Here is a 20,299-nt window from a genome sequence, read left to right as displayed (position 1 = left end):
AGAACTGCTTGCTGACGGTCTGATAAATAGCTATTGAACCATGATGCAGTGGAGGAGTTTATGTTAAGGGTAGATAAAGCATGCTGTGGTTAACCATGTCAAAGGCTTTAGATAAGTCTAAGAATACAGAGGATACGAAAAGCCCATTGTTTCTATGGTTGTTGACTATGTTGGTATATGACAGTAGTGCTGTTGTGGTGCTATGGGAGGGTCGAAAGCCATGTTGAAATTTAGATATAAGGTTATTTTTCAGGAGGTATCGCATTAGCTGTGAATGTACTACTCTCTCTAGTATTTTTGATAAATGTGATACAATTGCGATAGGGCAGTAGTTGGTGAGCTTAAGGGAGTTGCTGCCTTTGTGGAGTGGAATAATATAGGATATTTTCCACAAGTCAGGTACTTTGCATTCAGATATTGATCTATTTATGAGTATTGACATGGGATAGGCTATGGTTTTTGGTGAAAGTTGAAGGAAATCAGCGGGAAGTTTGTCAGCTGCCAGAGTGGTTGGTTTAAGTTTTTTGAGGAGTTTAGTAATAGCTTTTGTAAGCACTGGAGACAAGGAAAAACTAGAGGGATTTTGTTGTGTATTGGGGTTAGTAGGGGTGGGAGAAGATTTAGGGCCAGTGGTACTACTTAGGGTGTTAGATAGAGCTAGGACTGTTTCGGTAAAGAATTTGTTGAATTGTGTGGGTGTGTCCTCTTTTTTGGTTGGTGCTATGGGTGTAGGAGTGGTGGCTTTACCTGGGTGCAGTAAACTATTGAGGCCCAGAATTTTTGAGGGTTGTGAGCATGTTTTTCTTGCAAGGTTTTGTAGTAATTGGCTTTATCAAGTTTTATTAGCTTTTGGGCCTTGTTGCGGAGTGTTAAGTAGTTTTGAGGTAGTGGTTTTAAGTTTATAATATTGAGGCAAGTCTCTTTCCTTCATTATGGTTTTAGTGTCTTTTGCTAACCAAGGGGCATAGTTTGTTTTGACTCTAATGGTATGGGCTGGTGCATGACAGTTTAGGATTTTGAGGAAAGTTGAGTTAAAGTCATCTACCGCTTCATCTAGGGGTAATTGTTTTAGGGGAGACCAGTTACAGTATCTTAGTCCATTGTTTAGGTCTTTGGCTTTGATGTTCTTTTTGTTGTGAACTATTCTAAGGATGGGTTGGTTACAATGGTGGGATTTATTCCCAATAAGGTAGGTTGGTTGTTGATCACTCAGATTGTCTGGCAGACAGCCTGATTGGTGTGCGAAGGTGGAGTCAGACAGTTGTATCCAATCTAAGATGGATTGTCATTTGGATGTCTTGTCGACCCTTGTGGGGTGGTTATGATTTGGGTGAAACCATGAAGGTTAATGTGAGTAGAGGGACTGTATTTGGTACAGCTGGACCAGTCAATATTAAAATCTCCTAAGAGTATGGTTTCTTGTGGAAGGGAGGTAGACATCCAGTATAGCAGGCTCTCCATAGTAGCAATGTTATTGCCTGGTGGGATATAGCCACCTGCTATAATTATATGTTTGCTAGAGTTTAGTTTTAATTTAGCAAGAAGTAGTTCTATATATTTAACTTCCTGGGAACTGCAGTCAAACTGCTCCAGTGTGAGATGATTTTGAAACAGTATGGCTACGCCTCCTCCTTTTTCCCTGTATTGTCTTTCCATATAGTATTGTAGCCAGGGGGTGTAATCTCATTATTGTGATGTTCAGGTTTAAGCCAAGTTTCAGTTAGTATGGTTATATCTGGTTTGTATGAAACTAATAGGGTATGTAGGTCCTGAATTTTGTTAAGTATACTTCTTACATTTATGTTTAAGAGAAGGAGAGAGGAGGTTGGCCTTCGATAAAGAGGGTTTGGTTGATTTAAGTTTGTGTGGAGTGATGTATTGGATTGGGTCCTGGGTTGGGGTGTACGTCCCCACAGCAAGTGAGTTTTTGGGTTAGGTATAGGTGGAGTTTAATTAGTTTTTGTATTATTTTAGTTTGTTTCTGGGATGAGTAGGGGTTAATTTTGTTTGTTGGCTTATTATACAAGTAGGAAATAGGGTGGTTTGGGGCAAGGTCACATGGAGATATAGGGAAATTGTTTGGTTTTAGGGTGTTGGCTATGGTTTCTGTTTGCCATTTTGCTGGATTGGTGATATAAAGTTGTGTGTGGTAGGAGGTAAGGATGGAAAACAGAACAAAAATAGTTAATGGGTAAAATGCTACTTTTAGGTGGGTAGAGTATTTTGTTTCTTTTTTTCTTTTACAATAGGAATGGAGGGAATGAGAGTAGATGTTATAGAGCTATATGGGAGTGGTGTAAATAAAGGTTTCAATGATTAGGGTGTGGTGTAGTATGTTTGGGGGATTAGTGGTGTGATTTGATTGGTTGAATGGGTGTGAGAGTTGAAGGAGGGAGTGGTTTGCAAATATAAGTTTAACTGTATGAGGGGTGGGTGGGAATGGGGGTAGAGTAGGGGAGCAAAGTGAGCTTAGTGAACAGAGTGGGGCAGCATTGTCCTATAGTAGTAGCAGCAGTTGTGGAAAACAATCAGTGAGAATTCAGGGAGTACAGTAAAGCAGAGGTATGCTTTTGAGTTTACTGTTTAGCAGTTTACTTTAGAAAGTTGTCTTTGCCTAAATCTATGGGGAGGATTTGAGCAAAGGCTGATCTGGGAGCTAGACTGTGGAGGTAAGGGAGGACTCTGGTAGGGCAAGGGGGCACTAGGTCTGAGGTTGTGAAGTTAGAGTATGTTTGGGTGAGGAATTCAGTGAGAGGACAGACAAGAGAAGGAAGTAGAGGTACGAGGAGGTGATACAGTGGGAGATAGGAGGGGAAAAGGAAAGATCTAGTGGATAGAAAAGTTAGTGTGAGGGCAGGTAGGTGAATAGGCTAAGGCCTAAGAGAATTTACGTTATGGGGTGGGGGGTGCACAGCGATGTGATGTAGATGACCAGGAGCAGTACTCAAAGGGGCACAAGAGTAGGGTAATACAGTCAGGATTACATATTATCACTGAACATACATTATGCTACGACTGCACTATTGCTGTAGAGGGATTCCACTAATAGAGCAGCATTCTTAATAGGGATGGTCTTCAAGAGTTGGCTGGGGATATACAAACCCATTTGCTTTTGGTGTCAGGGGCATTATGCTATGACTGCACTGTTGCTGTAGAGAGATTCCAGCAATAGAGCAGCACTCTTAATAGGGGTGGTCTTCAAGAGTTGGCTGGGGATATACAAGCCTGTTTGCTTTTGGTGTCAGGGACCTGGTCAGCATACAAATCACTGTGTTAGGGAGCTGAAGAGATCACCTATAGGGGTGGCAAGAGCCTTAGCCAGTACCCAGAATCCCAGGAGTGACAGATGCAGGCAGTCTCTGGCAAAGCATCAAGATCTGTCAATCATGTCGTCCCTGGCAGCCAGCAGACAGATACTGGATCCCCTTAGAATGACAGAAGAAACAGCCAATTGAAGTCAATCATTTTCTGCTTGTACTGTGGTATCATTCTGGGTGATGGTAGAATACTGCTCAGGGCTAGGGTCATACCTGGCTGGGCCACATAATCCGAGAGTTCCATCACATCTCTTTTCATGTAGTCCAGGGAGGTACATCTCAGGTCATTCACACCCACACTGACAATGGCTGAGTCATATTTATACTTGTTGTGGAATGACCTGAGTGCATGTGTTATGTGGCGGATCCTGGCACCTGACAGACAACTTAATGTCACCTTCTCCTTGTTCAACCTAGTGAGTGGGACATCAGTGTGCCTCACAATTGTGTCTCCTATGATTAATACATTGGGCAAAGTGTTTTGCCTTAAGGGCTTAGGTTGAGGGGCACACTGTGGTGGTGAGCTATGTGTTCTGGGGTTGGTGTTGTGTTGTGGTGGTTGAGTGCATTTCTGTCTCGAGGGTCTCTGTTTGGGTAAATTTTTATCGAGAGCCTCCACGAAGGTGGGTGTATGGTTTGTGATGGTTGGTGTTTTGGAGGGCTGTGTGTTCTATGTAGTGAGTTGCAGGTGTTGACCTTCTCCTCTTGACCAGCTAGTTCGGTTTTGATTGGAGCGCGCACTACTTCCAGTTTGGTGATATAAGTGCATCTCTCACATGTTCAAATGTTGGGAGGTAAGAGGAGAGGGTTGTCTGTGTGCATTAGACAGTTGCCACACTGTCTCAGGTAGCCCCAGTGCACCAGGTTAGCATGAGAAAGCACAGGAAATTGCCCTACAATCATACCAGGAGGGGTGGTCATAACTAAGTACTGGTGCTGTTACGTAGTAACAGCTAGTGCTGATAGCACCCAAGTGTGCTACAATAAATGCTACAAAAGCCTGTTAAAGTGCTAGCCAATTAGACTAACTGAAGTGCAAGAAGTAAAAGAACAAGCATGTTCTAAGGGAAAAAATTGAAGAGCACACTTTCTGGCACTCGTAATAGTTTACCTCAGCTGAGCACCACTGTGCAGTGCGCAAACATGGGCTTTTAAACCAGAAAGTTGAAAGGGATGGAAAAACTGCCCAACAGCCAATAAACTACAATTTCTGTACCAGAAACAACTCCTCTTGTGGTAGATAGCCTACCTAGTGATTATCACTCACACCGATAAGCTAGAAGGCTTCCCTCTTCAACACCAAAAGGTCTGGGGGCTCAGAAACCTACAGCAAATCTGTATATGGACTAGACTAGTTAAATGAAAGGTGGGAAATGAGCTTAGAACTTTTTTTTTTTTTTTTTGCAGAAAAGCAATTAAAACAGTAGCAAAAACACTTTAAATAAAGTATAAACTAGCACACTTGAGTGTGTAGCAGTATTAAGGCAAATACAGTTTAAATACATGCAGATAAATTAAAAAATGGCAAAAACAAGTGCAGAGAGCAGTAAATTATGGAAAAATCAAAATAGAGGCACTTAAGAGTATCTCTTTCTCCTGTCTGTTGTTCTTTCTGAAAAAGTCTTCTTCTTGGGAAAATGTCAGCTGCGACCTTTATTTTCTTTTTTATAGAGTGGATTTATCATCTTTTTGTTTGCAATTAAACTGTACAGTTCCTGAAGATAAACACAGTTTACCACTTTGCCGGTCTCTTTCTTTTTCTTTAATGCTATTTCTGATGTTTGACAGGTTACCTAACCTGAATCAGTTGAATCATAATATCTAATACTAAATTACAGAAAAGAGAGACAAAACTGGAGCAAAGCCCCCAGTGCCTCATATGCACAATGTCTGCCCATTGTAGCCTTCTAAATTACATAATAAATATACCTTAGAGAAAAGGGCAACTTTCTGATATCAACAGCTTCTGATGTACATTTTTTTATTTGAAAACATTGGTTTACAAACAGCATGGGGTAAAGTATTATGCTTTAATCATGATTTAATGAACTGAATTACCTTTACTATTATATTTTTATCTTGTTTTTTGTTCTAATCTGCGTGCCTTCAACAGCTATGTTCAGTAAATGTAAATAGTAATTGAAATCACTGTTGTTTTGGGCTAACACAATGTTCAGCACATGGTATTACATCAGAAGGACAGAGACGGAGCAACAGTTCTACTTTTTCTTGTAAAATTGTGATGAAATAACAGCAGGGGAGTCAAAGTCCATGCCATCTACAGATTCATATCACTAGACTGATGCTGTTCTAATCAACAGCAGCAGATGAAACAGAACCATCAATACTGCATTTTTCATTGTAAAAATACAGTTTCCTCTAAATGCAATTACGAAGCAATTAAGCACAATACTTTACACAGGGGTCAATCCATGCTGTGCCCCCTCCACAACTCCTTTACTTATACTAATTCTCTTGCACGGTTATGAAGAAGGGACAAAGTCCAACAACAGGGAAAGTTCAATCTGCTGGATACACAGCGCGATCACAAATCATGTACACAACCCCTACACAGTGGTTCTGTAGATATTCACTAATAACTGAAACACACTACACAACATCTAAATGAAACGGTCAGTTAAAAATGACAGTTTGATATAAAAACATATAAAATGCTTATATATATAAAACGCCACATTCATAGAACTGTCATTTCATTTAATTGTCTGATTAAAACACATGGCAATGAAAGCCATGCTCCTTGCCTAAACAATGCATACTCAAGCATAGCTTTCTGTGTGTTATAAAACTAAGGTACCATTGTTTGAATTAGTATACCCTTGCACAACAATGCAAATGTTTATGGATTACAGGGAGTCAGGGATTTAAATCCACAAATCCCTTTGCACTGCCTAAAGGCAATGCTGACTATGGAGTCAAAATAATAAATTAGGGTTGAGTACCTGGGGAATAAAAGTGACACAGTCTCATGTAAAAAAAAAAAAGTTTATGAAGCTAAAATCTGAATCTGGTATGTACTTCTGCTTTGCACAAGTTCTGTGGTATGGGTCATCAGAGTTCTTAGAATCTGAAATATTGCCTTGGTAAGTCACGTTTCAAATATCTGGGTTTCAACTTCTATTCCAGCCATGGAGTTCTGCTTCATCAGCAAATAAAGTTTCTGAATATTCCATTATCCTATTCTAAATTGCTTACGATACATACATTTTACATTATATGTTTACCCTGCAACAAGTGTGTATGTTACTCCTATACCCACATAGTTTTTATTTATTCATTGGCAAGGTGAGTGAACGTGTACCGTCTAACCCCTTTTTAGCGTGACAAGGGACAAAAGGGCAAGGCAAAGAGAATAGCAAAGCAACTAGCAAGTCTTTAGGAGGCGGTGGACTACCAAGAGGAAACCCACAATGTAACAAGAAGAAAGTGCAAACTCCATATAGGTAGTAACCAGAGGTCAGGAATGAACCCCACACCATCACCCCAAAAGGCAAAAGCCTTAACTTCTAAGTTATTATGCATAATTCAGGCAAATACACAACTGGAGCTCCATGATTCCTAAACAGCCTGAATCTGTTAATATCTCCTCAAATCATACGCTGCTGAACCACAACTGATGGAATGCACCTTGACAAATCAGTAAAATGACAAACCTGGCAGTTAAATTAAACAATAAGATCAGAATAAAAATCTATTTTTGAAAGGCAGCAAGTCTACCCCTGGCCATATCCTGAACCCTTACAATTAAAACTCTCAGGTTCTACAGCCTCAGAAAAAGAAATCCTTTATCCCCAAGGTTCTGTGAAAAAGTTACAATATTTCTTAATAGGGATACATGACAAGCAGATGAGAATCTGCCTCACTGCAAAAATAAGTTTCATTTTGTACATATTATCGATATTGTTTAATTGATTAATTTTGCTGCTTTAAAAAGCAGAAATTGGTAAACTGTAATTCACTGATATGTGTTCTGGCAGTCTGAAGCCAAATGTATATGCTAATAAGCATATTTCAAATTTAAGAATTTATGACACACACAAAACCATTTATTAACACTGTGATTTTTTGTTTTTACGTTTCTTCTGTTCTAGTACTTAGGTAAGGCAATTTTGCAAATGTGTTATTCTCTCAGTGAATCTACAGACTACTGTATCAGTTAAATTTCCAGTATAGTCCAAGTTATTTCTTAGAAATGTTCAAGGCCATACCTAAATAGCCCCAAGTAGTTTACCCTCACTTGCATTAAAAAAATAAATAAATATGAAAACTGTATTCACACCTATAACCTAGTAAATATTAACACCTAATACAACAAAATTGGACAGCACAGTGATTCAGTGGGTGAGATCCCAGTCTCACATTTCCAGTGTTTGGGATTCAGTTTTAACCTCTAATACTGTCTATGTAACATTTGCATATTATTTCTATGACTATATTTTTTCCAGGTAATGTAGTTTTCTCAAACTTACAAAAACATGCAAGTTGATATAGTACACTTCATTCCCCATAATTACAAACACACTGATTTATGGTCCTGAAAAAAAAAATGAAATGAATTTTCCATGTAACAAAATGCATGAATTATATCTATGATTTTAAGTACAATTCTGGTCAATATGTGTGCGCATGTATATCTATATTCCTCGATATTTGTATATTACACACACACTATATATATATATATATATATATATATATATATATATATATATATATATATATATATATATACAAAATTAAAACAGATTGGGCAATAATTTCAATTCTCAATAAAGGTTACTGTTTATTCTAAGTGGTAAATATGAGGAAAAATTGGAGGTTGCGGTAAATGAGTGCTCTGACCAAAAAAGCCAAATTCTTTGGAAAAAAAGAAGATATGGAAGCAGTTGGTTCCAAGTTCTCCCATCCAGTTCTGTAGCCTTTCATAGCACAGATTTTAAAGCTTTATTACAGCACTCACCTGGCCCAGCTCTTTGAGGGTGATGCACTGATGCTATACCGATGGCTTGAACTTGACTTTACAAGTAGACATGTAGTGTCTATTGTTATTCTTTCAAATGGACTTCCATTATATATAAGGGTAAATCAAAAGGTTTCTAATTTCTACGTTGGGTGCTGATATACATCATTCTGCCCTTCATAACACCACAGTAGTAAAATCTATATAAAATTGTCACTAGGTAGTGGATTTAAAGGATCAGTAGATCAGCCCACTCTTAAGTAAAAGGCCACTGACAATAAAAGTTACAGCAAACTCCAATCAGTTCTCGAGTATGGCATTATCAAAAATGGTCAAAACAACGTACACATAATTGTTCCTTCTACTTTCATATGCTATGTTACCATTCCTTTACCTAAGATAGGTGTGCCTAAACTACATAAGGATTACAGACCTGTTCAAATTTTTGTCTCCTTACTAAGATTTTCAAAATGTTAGTATGCAAACAGATGACCATGAAAACAAGCACAGATCACTTTTTGACCTGCAATATCACTTTTGTAATTTCATTAGTACTGTAACAGCCTTATATACAGTCAGATTTCATTTACAATAATATAAGCAATGACTTTGTGACAGCAGTTATATTTGTACACATGACAAAGGCATTCAAAACAGTATAAAATAGGCTACAAATTGAAAAAAAACTCACCAAACCTGACTTTTGGAACCCTGCATTAAGATTGCTAATAAACGGGTCTATATTAAAAGGCTGAAGAGGTGTTTCAGCAAACACCTCTTGGTCGACATGTAATGAGCGAACGCACTAAAGTGCGAATGATCAAAACAGCAGTTTCTTTCCCTGGGAAAGAAACCGCTAGCACACACACACACACACACACACACACACACACACACACACACACACACACACTTTAAAACATAATGTGGGGGGCTTCACCCCCTCCCCAACTAAATATACCAACTCTGAGATTGCACTACAGTGAGGAAAGGGGCAAACACATGGGGATGGCCAAGAAATTTCTTTCCCATGGAAAGAAATTGCTGTTTTGAGCGTTCGTGCTTGAGTGTGTACACTCATTGCATGTCGACCAAGAGTTGCTCACTGAAACACCTCTTCGGTCTTTTAATATAGACCCTAATAAACTACCTCAGAGACAGAGCATTCCATGTCTACATCAACAGCACCTTTTCAGAGAAAGGCACACTTGCTACTGGAGTGCCACAAGGCTGAGTTCTGGGGTCTCTGCTCGTCTCTCGTTTCATAAATGATATAAAATATAATCTCGCTTCTCTCACTCTAGCTACATGTGCTGATGACCTACTACTCAGTGAATACCAGAAAGCATTTAAGGACCTACAGTTCAGATCACAGTCCAGTCTTTTGACAGGATGCAACTGGACATATAGTAACAGACTTACCATAAACCCAAATAAATCTAGTGTCATGCTGCTTACCGTAAAACAAAACAAAGTTAACTAAACTTCCCCAATTCATAATCAAAGATAATCAAAACAATACTATTCCTAATGTCTCAAAGCATAAATACATAGGTCTAATACTGAAAAGCTTGGTCTGCTTTGTGCTCTCTGTAAGATGTTTGAACTCAACCCTGTATTTTAGTATTTCTTCATCAATCCATAGTCCTACATGTCAGTCTTTCCATTACAGTTATATATCAAGACATTAATTAACATCCAAGCAATCAAACACACCTCTGAAAAAACATCATGGAACTGAAAATGCTGCACCATTTACAGCTGTAAGTCTGGTAAACAGGAAATGGTACTTTTCCGTTATCAGGGCAACACTTTAAATGCGGTTGCTGAACTCCGAATTTAGTCTATTTTCATGTATTTTATTTGTTAATCTTAGCATGTGTGTATAAAATGTAGAAATCGCATCTCCTTTTTTAAATATTATCCATTTTACACATTTACAATAACTACTTAAAGACATGAAAATACACTGCATTCAGAGCTCAGCAACCACATCTAAAGTGTTGCTACGATATCAGAAAACCTGACAAGAAATAGATTTCTTCATAATGTGTACTAATGTAAGCCTATGGATTGCTCTAAAAACAGAAAATTATGTAAGTACACTTATTTGGCATATTTTTACCTGCAAAGATGCCATTGGAATGATACTTCTTCTTTTGGCTTTTCCCGGTTAGGGGTCACCAGAGTGGAACTCCTGTCCACTAATGAGTGGCAGTAGATTTTTACAGTGCCGAGGTGCCAGCTCGATGCCCAACCTTCAACAAAGGCACACCCATTCACGCATGTCTTTCGAACGCCACTCGACTGCGGGGAGGACACGCAGATTCCACACAGAAGGCACTCCAGCCGAGAATCGAATGGGAGAACCTCTTGCTGTGAGGCGACAATGCTACTGCTGCACCACCGTGGCCTCATGCCATCGGAATGATACAAGCAGCCTGATTTGTACTAAGCGGTGTGTGTGTGTTTTTTTTTTATTTATTTTACAGCGGCAGCTACTGCTTTCAAAGGGTTTTCCTGACAATGGAATTAAGCATTGTTAGGAAGTTCAAGTGCCAAGTTATCATGTACGGAATAATTATACCATTTATAGCTTCTTTACACTAATATATATATATATTTGTAAGTGTCCCTTGTTTTCCCTCAATTTCTTTAATGATTCTTACTGTTATTTACAACAAAAAGCCAGCGAGATGAATGGGGAAGGGAGTGAGAGAGACCAGGCATGGAGGTGTTGTCTGTGATAGCTAATTAGCTCATGAGTTGTGGACTGCATGCAGGAGATTTACAGTAAGACACTTTACAGGGAGATAGTTAATTTTTTTGTAATTTCTTGTAGGACAATGATAAGGACATTATGACACTATAAAAAAAAATGTTATCCAGATGTGCTGCATTTATTTTTTCATTTCTCTCTTTTTGTTACTTATCGGGGTAACACTTTAAACGGGATCGCTCAGATGAAATTCAGTACCTTAACACGTCTGTTAACCAGGTGTGTGTAAAATTTAAAAATAAATTATTTTTATAAAGAAATTATTAAGACAAATAATTTTTATACATCTGGTCAACAGGCATGTTAAGGTACTGGATTTCAGCTGAAGAATTGCAGTGAAAGTGTTGCCCCAATAATGGACAAGTACCCAGGAAACTAGGCAAACATTGCGGGACAAGTACTGGAAACATGACCACAATGAACAACTGAAAGTAAAAAAGCAATAATTACAACTGTTCATCCAAACTCAACTATCATCCACTAACAACTATCTGTCACATGTATTACCTGTGGTTGAAAGTTATTCCTAGCTCTCCATGGAAAACAGGCAACCTGTTCAGCATGTAAAACCATGCAGTGCAGTTGGATGTAAGTTTTGCTATTAATTACCATCATCTCAATGTTGTCGGACATCCAGGGCCCACCAGTTTGTCCTTTGATTCTCTCCAGGACTGAGAGTAGGATGATGTCACCCCCCCACACACACACACACACACACACACACACACACACACAGAATGGCAAACTATTAGGACAACATTTCTATTTTATCTTAACCAAAATATAAAGCATAAAATATAGACTAATCCACAAGTGACTAATTTTAGCTACAGCCCAGGAAATACAAGTAAGAGAAGCAATTAAATGTCATCCTATAATGCAATAAGATAAAGTTAGAAAAGCAGTTATAAACTGGACGTAAGGATTTGTTATGAAAGTGGCACCAGAGATGGGAGAAACAAAGCTATAGGAACTTACATTCCATTTCTGAATACTTTGTATGTATTTATGCACAGTAATGTTAGCTTTAATCATTCCTGTGGGTAAAAGGTAATGCTTGACTGAAATGTATCTGCTTATGGTATGTCTGTCTTACAAGTGAGCAAAAATAGGATCCATGTTTTGGTATACGTTGGACAAGTATTAGGAGGAAAGGCAGCTGTAGACAGAGTGGGATCGCTAGCAGATCAAATCAGCTTCATTGCTATGTAAAGGCTTATCAATATATTGGGAAAAGCTAAACAGATCAAGGCTTAAGTGACTGCTGTTATTTTAGACCAGTGACAGGCAGCTTCTTTTTAAGGAACTCACCTAAGTTACTTTTAAATACGCTGTGTGTAGAATTGCTATGGATAATAACTAGAAGTCCTAGAAATCATATTCACAAATTGAGAAGTAGTGGACTGCAGCGCAGGTATGGCATGAAGTTGTACATAGTCGATCCTTAACTCATAATCCTCCTTGACAATGTATCATCCCTTCACCCATATTTTAATAACAGTGATGTCAGACAGTCTTCATTTACAGGTCACCCAGTCATCTAAGAAATCTGCTACGAGGTGGCATTTTGTTGCATTCACCAAAGAAAAGGGCTTGTAGCTACTGCAATGGTTCACATCATACATGTACAAGTTTTGTCTGGGCCTTCAACACCCTCACATGTAGCCAGAGAATGAGAAGAGCTCCAAAGACACAGGGGCAGTATTAAGGCAGACTGTAAAATACTTTAAACTAGAAAAAGGTGGCGCCATGTGAAGAGAATTGTGTGAGCCACATGTTGCAAAAAAAGAAGGCCAAGATGTCATTTATTATTCTCTTGTATTTGCTACAGGTAGGAAGAAAGCAAGACTGGCCTTAGATGTAGATGGAATATGTGAGCAAATTATTTTCAGACTGACATCATGAGACTATAAAGGTAAGTCTGCAGGATTTTGAAGCCGACCGTTTCAGAAATAGACAATGCAAACTGACCATAAAGTTCATGCCTGCTGAATGGTAGTACTGAGGCCACAACTTTGAGTGGGCTAAACCTTTATTTATACATTTCTCAATGTTAATTCCCTTAGAGATAGGGCTAGGGACAGTTTTTTTCTGTTGTTAGGTGGAAGAGGCAGAGGGATTTATGAGGACGGGAAGTAATTTTGCATTTGCTCTTTAATATATTTGTGTGTAATATAACATTTTATATTTAGCATATTTGTTCACCAGGTGCAGAATATTTGAATAAAAAGCCAGGCAGAATGATTAATAAATATCTACCTCATGCTATATGCTGTCATACACACGTTATCACCTCCTCATGATGAAGATCTTTGACCTCTTCCTGCATGAAAGTTAAATGTGATATCCTCTCAGCATAGCTCACGAATTACAGATAAAGTTTTGGATTTAAACCAGTTGGCAATGATTTACTCTGAGCGTTAAGGCCAAAATATCTGCAAGCAAAGTCAGCAATGCACGACACTGCATCATCTGACTTTTGGCCAGGGTTCAGATAAAAGCACAAGGTGCAGAACAAATGTTGGCACTGTACAAGAGGAAAAGTGCCATTTATAGCTGCAAATGCACAGCTGCAAGAGAAACCATAGCTATCAAAGAATTGCAGTGCCATGCTCAGCTTAATTTACCCAATACTAGCTACAATAACAGCAGTCTGGAAGTTTAGTGTGAAGAATTAAGGCCATGAGCTGTTAAGTTTCATCCCGTAGTTATGGGCTCAATTCCCACAGTCCTCATTTGCCAAATGTCTGGCACAAAGAGCAAGTCCCTTAATCTGACATTACTCCCCGGTCACTAATTAAAAGAGGCACTTGTTCTTAGTAGGTTAACATGGTTAAAAATAAATACAAAATACACATGCAATCAATAATATTCAAGCATTAAATTGTCATCCTAAAGGATAACCATGCAAGTAAGCCCACCACCATACTGACTGCAGTCTCATTTGCATACTATTCATACAGTTATTGCATGCCTTTTTTAACATTTCATGATACCTATAGTCACTTTATACAGTAGTCTGTGTTGCCTTTAAATGCTCTACTTGCCAAGCTGACAGAATATTGACAGTACTGCAGGGTCTTGCTGTACTTCCGTCAGTCCCATACTAAAATTAACAAACGTCTTTTGGGCAGTGTTTTGCCTACCGTTTGTTAAGATTACATTTTCACATAAGTTCCTTCTTTGTGTAGCACTTTATGTAATTATTTATTTAACTCTCTGATCCTTTCAGAGGCTTTTCAGCCAACCAGGGCAAGAATTATAAAATAGAAATTTCATAATGAGATAAGAGTAGACAATTTTGAATAAAATGAAACAAATTATAATACATAGTGCACACTGATTATGTTTAGAAAAAATACCTTTGTTATAGCAAGGTTCATATGTAAAAACATAGCTGCTAATAGTGAGGTCCATGCATATGATCTTTATTAGTGAGCCTAATGCTGCCACAGACATGGCAGCCACTACAGAACTTTATCAGAAGCCTACTGATCAACTGTGGCACACATTGCATTGTCTCACAAATAACAAATCTGTGACAGAGCAGTGTGCCTAACAGCTTTTAAAACTGTTAGCTGATTACTGGAGAATTTGGCTTCCGGTCATCATTTATGAGTCACAGTCAAGTATTATGACAGTTTCACACTCCTACACTTTCTAGCTAAAACTGCTTCTGTATTACAAAGAAATATGAAAGAGTTTCCAATTATAACCAAAACATTCTTCAAAGCAATAGTGATACCATGGAACTTAAGTCTGAAAAAAATGTAGTGGGAATAATTGTAAATGTGTTACTCTGATTAGTTCTCTGTACACTATTTGACTTTGCAACTCCATATAAAACTAACATCTGTAACTAGCATCTGCTTATACTAATCACTTCATTATTTTACTTACATGTGTAACAGTGATTACTGAAGCTTTTATTCCTGAGTCTCCACGAAAAATGGACCTTAGTCCTGTGGAACATACCAGTAATCAAAACGTAAGCAAATAAGTATTATGTTCTTGAAATGGATTCAAGAAATTCAGCTCTCAATCTTCTCACTCAAGGTGAATTTCTTGAGTCCATTCCTCAAACACTAAGTTGGTTATGATCAGAGACCCAGTTATAATCATCTATATAATTTGTGGGGTATAAAGAAGACAATAATATGAAAATAATTATATACAGTAAGTAAAATACGAGTGCTACACTGATTCAATATGACACCAAGGAACAGATGTTGGCATATGTAATACTAAATAACAGCAAACAAAACATGAAAGTTCACCAAAGTCACTTATTATGTACAACTGGATTCATGGCAGGTCATGGAAAGCAACTTTACCATATCTGAAAACAATATATCAAATGCAGAGCTGAGAAACACTGCAGTCTTGGATCTCAAAGAAAAGAACAGACAACCTGAATTCAATAAATAAAGATGTTTTACAATTGGAGTAAGACACACATGCACGGATGCATACACACACACCATTTTATCCAAGAAAGCAGTATCTTGACAAAATGGTCTTTCCTCCCTCAGCAATGTCATGTAGCTTGACTTCAATGTTGTTATAACACAATCTCTAAATGGGTTATATGGGGGGGGGGGCTGGAGAACAAACATTAAAATATCTCATTGTGTACTTGTATACCTGTGTATACTTAGAAGTTTGCATACATTACCTGGACATCAGCATCCTGACCTGTTATTTTCCATAAAGTTTGCTTTTCTGTACACTACGAACCATAAGGGTAACCTAAAGGATATCTGGATGCGCTAGAGTGAGTCTGTAAATGCAGAGACTGAATGGACAAAAGAACGGACTTACATATACTAAGTCCAAGATGCCATTTCTTGCAATATTCTCATATCTCCCAGTTATGTTAATCTCAGAGTTGGTATATATAAGTTTGGGGGTGTGGTGGTGAAGGAGAAGCTTGTCCCTCTTCCATAAAGAAGTTTTAAGATGAAAACTGATTATCGAGATTCACTCTTCTCTGGGTTCTTGGTGTGTTTTTTTTTTTGGGTGGGGGCTTTTTGACACACTGCATTTTGAATGCCAACATTTCAATAGGAAGCTGAAGTAGGAAAGGGCATACAATAGTCCAGTGCAAAGTTTTAGTTTTTCTCCTACCAGATATTGACATCTGATCCAGTTTGATTGCATTCAGTGTATATGTTTGATATTTGGAGACTAATTTAAGAGATGAGGTTAGTAGAAAAGGTTAGGGTGTTTACCTTATGAACACAAGCTGCAGGGTTGGATTCTTACATGGGATAACTGTCTAGACTTAAAATGGCCCACAAGGGCTGTTAGTCTAGTACTAATTTAGGAATCTATGACTTTAGAGAAGTCCTCTACTTGCTGTTCTATTCAGGTTTCATCGGGGTCTACTCTATGACTCAAGCTGAATACATCAAGCCAGTCTACAGAAATATTATGTAGGGCCTATTTTGTTACATTTCAGATCAACTTACAGAAACCTGATCTACTAACCATATGTTCTTGATGTCCTGACTACCACAATACAAATAGACTAAGATTGTACATAGATGACACAGTTACTATGGAACATTGACAAAGACTATGAAAATACTGAGAACATATAACCAGACGTATATCTCTGGTACTCTCTTGGTTAGAGAGCAAAGGTCTCTCTGCTAACTTCCATTAAACAAAATACATGCTCTTAGCAACCAAAGCAGGTTATCTGTGATTAAATATGGAATTTATGTCACTATCAACAATGTCACTATCCCAGATAGACAGACAGTCTCTCTTTAAAAACATCGGGATTTGGCTTAACTTATCTCTTTCCTTCACTGAACATGTCAAAAGAACACTAAAGAAAATGTTATGCTCCGTGGTATACCAGTCATCCAGTCTCTGATTCAGGAGTAGCTAAGGGTAGAAATGCTATTGGGAAAGGAGTCATTCTTACTATACAATGTGGGCCTGCTGTTCTTGCAGAGATTCCAAATGTTGAGGCTTTCCATGAGGTTCTGAATGAAGTATGCTACTTTATCACCTGCTCACATAATAGAAAGCATCATTGTGTTACCTTGTAGAAGGTGCACTTGTCTTCCTACCTCAGGGCTAAAGTGATACTACTTTCCCCTAGTCTCTAAACTGTTGCATTTATGTCACTGGCCTCCCTTATACTAGACATTCCACTTCAAAAGCTACTCCAAAACTTTACACTCCTACTTTCTCCTCTGTGTTCCTTGCACAGCCTAGATTTCTCCTTGGACTTAGCAATGCTGCCGTTTTACTAAACAGAGCAATTATTTTGTGGAATGCTCTTCCTAGTGCTTCCAGAATCAAACCATTGTGATACATCATCTTCTCAAATGAAAGACTTTCTCTCTGCAGACGCTACATATCTGTTGTATTGAAATTACGTAATGATATTCATATCTATGGGAAGACAGCAAAGTATTAACTCACAACAAGATGGAAGTCAAATAGAATGTACATTCAAGACATTTTTTTGGTCCCTTGGACCTCATATATACTGGCCTGGTCCCCACTTCCCCATTTCCATGCTGGTCTAACAGCCATCTTCCTACCTCCCCCAAGACCTACTCTGGTATTGCCGGGTTTGGTCACTGGTCATCGATCCTAAAATTCCCAAGGGCATTCTGGGGGATTGACTTGTCTATGCTTCATCTAGGTTTTTTTTTTTTTTAATGCTTTTCTCACTCCCTTTCCCCACCTCTCCATGCTTGTTGACTGCTGCTGAGGTCAGATCCCTTTCTTGGAACATGCTTCCCCTTAGGGAATGTATCAACAAGGGCCCTTATACCCAGGATGGGCATACTCATCCTTTCCGTGCCTCACTGTCAGTCACTGAAGCTGTTAAATGATCCCGAAAAAGCTGGGTTTTATCCCTTTATGCCACCACAGTGGCCTACATTCTCTACAGTTCTGAAAATATTTGAATTTTTGGTCCATGATGGGCATTTTGGTCCAGCCTACCTATCTATAAAATAAATAAAAAATGCACAGATCACTAAAGCACTATAAGTCTTATGAAACTTGGGGATCAGGTCAGGCTAAACACTATATATTTACAGACTGACTGATGACCTCCTAATATACACTTCAAAAAAAGATGTTTAAAACTTCCTATGCAGCTAAAAATATACTGCAGCAGCACCTTACACAACCCTACCCAAATGCACTAAACCATCAGAAGGAAAACTCGCAGTAGCATGCCATGAATAATTTTAGCTGGTTCCAAATATTCACAATGCAGACTCATTGGCCCAGTTCCAAAAGCCTTGATCTCAGTGTAAGAGACTACTTACACTGAGACCCTGTATTTTTGGAAACTGGCCCTGGTGTAAAGCCTGGTTTACTTTGAAAATTATGAGTACAGGTTCAACGAAAATGAGAATTTCAAATCACTTTCAGTTGATTCCCATTTTCACCAACCTGCACTATTGCAAGTGTGCAGTTTAGCGAATGCCACTGTGCATTTGCACATATGTCATCGGAGTTATGAGTACAGATTGCGGTACAGTGGGGATTGGGAAATTACCCTTTTCTTCACTGTAGTGCAATGTCGGAGTTGGAATATATTATTTGCAGGGGGTGTGGGGATGCAGGGGGGTGAAGCACCCATGCAAAAACATTGCATTACGTGATATGCAGTAGTGGAGTGCAACACAGAATGTCGAAAGTGGGAATTTGAATGTTTCGCAATATGAACTTCGACATTCGGTCCTAATTAATATGCTGCATGTCACATGTGAATCAAAGATGTGAACAGATTTTGTTCTGTATTTCGATATTCTCACAGTAAACCGTAAAGCCTGTTTATAGACAAGCCTTAAACCAAAGTAAGTCACTTACATTGAGAGCAGGTCTTTTGGAATCTGGCCCATGATCAGTAACTTCTGCAGATTTTTCTTTCAACAGTCTGAACAATACTATCTCATACTTGTCACAATTCTCTGCTACCTTGCTTTTCCAAGTTTTAATCTTACAGAATAGCTCACGTAAGCAGCCTAAGCATATTTTGCTCACATTAAATAACAAGGGTTCTTCTGATCTTATGGCTCAGATGGTTTATATTCTGAATTATTATTTTGTTTTGAAGTGATACACGCTCTTGACACTTAGTGTCACTGTACAAGTTGCTGGGATCGGAGTATTTCCATTTTTTTAACTTAAATTCATAAAAGCTAGATCTTTAAAATAAAAAAAAACTTCATTACCCTTGAATTAGTTTGCAATTAAATATTTTGTTAGTATAGTTAATATATGACTTAAATAGTTACCTTAAATTAATTAAAAAATGGCCTTACTCAAACCTGGAAGCAAGACAGATGGCATACTACTTAATGATCATGCCATCCACTCCCCGCGATACGGTCGTACGTCATAGCTAACCATATCACAACCTGATATTTATGAAATATTGGCACAGAAATGGCAAATGTATCTCTCTACCTGGAGGACTTCCAAAAGAAGTAGATATTGTGAGCAAGTGGAACTGCTTTTTATCAGCTGGCCTCATTATTACAAATGTACATGGGTAAGATAACAGGTCTGTGGCCAGTACTGTCAATATGTACTGCTGACTGCATTAACTTAAATAATACATTGATGATCACCATGGCACACACAGAGCACAGTCAAGAGCAATTGTGGCTCTTCTAAACACTGTAGCTGACATAGATTTTCTTAACTTGTTATCTAAAGAAGCAGAGAAGGCCACATAACTACTGCTGTAGATAGTGCTGTTAGCAAACACTGTATACAGCAATTTCCAATCCATTTCCCAAATAATAAACAGAGGATAAGGAAATGCACACAGAGGAATGGGAATGTATGTGCAGCAAATGCTGCTTATCTATGTCAAAATAATGTACTTGCAGCTATCAGTAATACAAGGATTCCAGATAATTGTTAAACCATGCTGCTCTGCAATCTGTCTGAAAATCACTAGAGGCCAAATAAAAAAGTAGCATATCAAACTCTGCTTTCACTGAACAATACAGTGAGAGGAAAAGAGGTTCCATATCAGAATGTGTCAAATACACAGTGCTGAGAATTCAGTGAAGACAATGGGGTCCAGAGAACAGCATATTAGCAAGTGTTTTCAATTAGGAAGCAATACATAAATGTTCCATTATTATGGTACATGAACTGACAAATGGCTGAAGTTCACTGGGGCAGATTGTAGCACATCAAATCATATCTCTCAAAGTCTTAGCACAA

Source organism: Protopterus annectens, chromosome 8.part1, assembly GCF_019279795.1.
Source record: "Protopterus annectens isolate FY-2018-M chromosome 8.part1, PAN1.0, whole genome shotgun sequence".
Taxonomy (NCBI): Eukaryota; Metazoa; Chordata; order Ceratodontiformes; family Protopteridae; genus Protopterus; species Protopterus annectens.
This window is presented reverse-complemented; position numbering follows the sequence as displayed.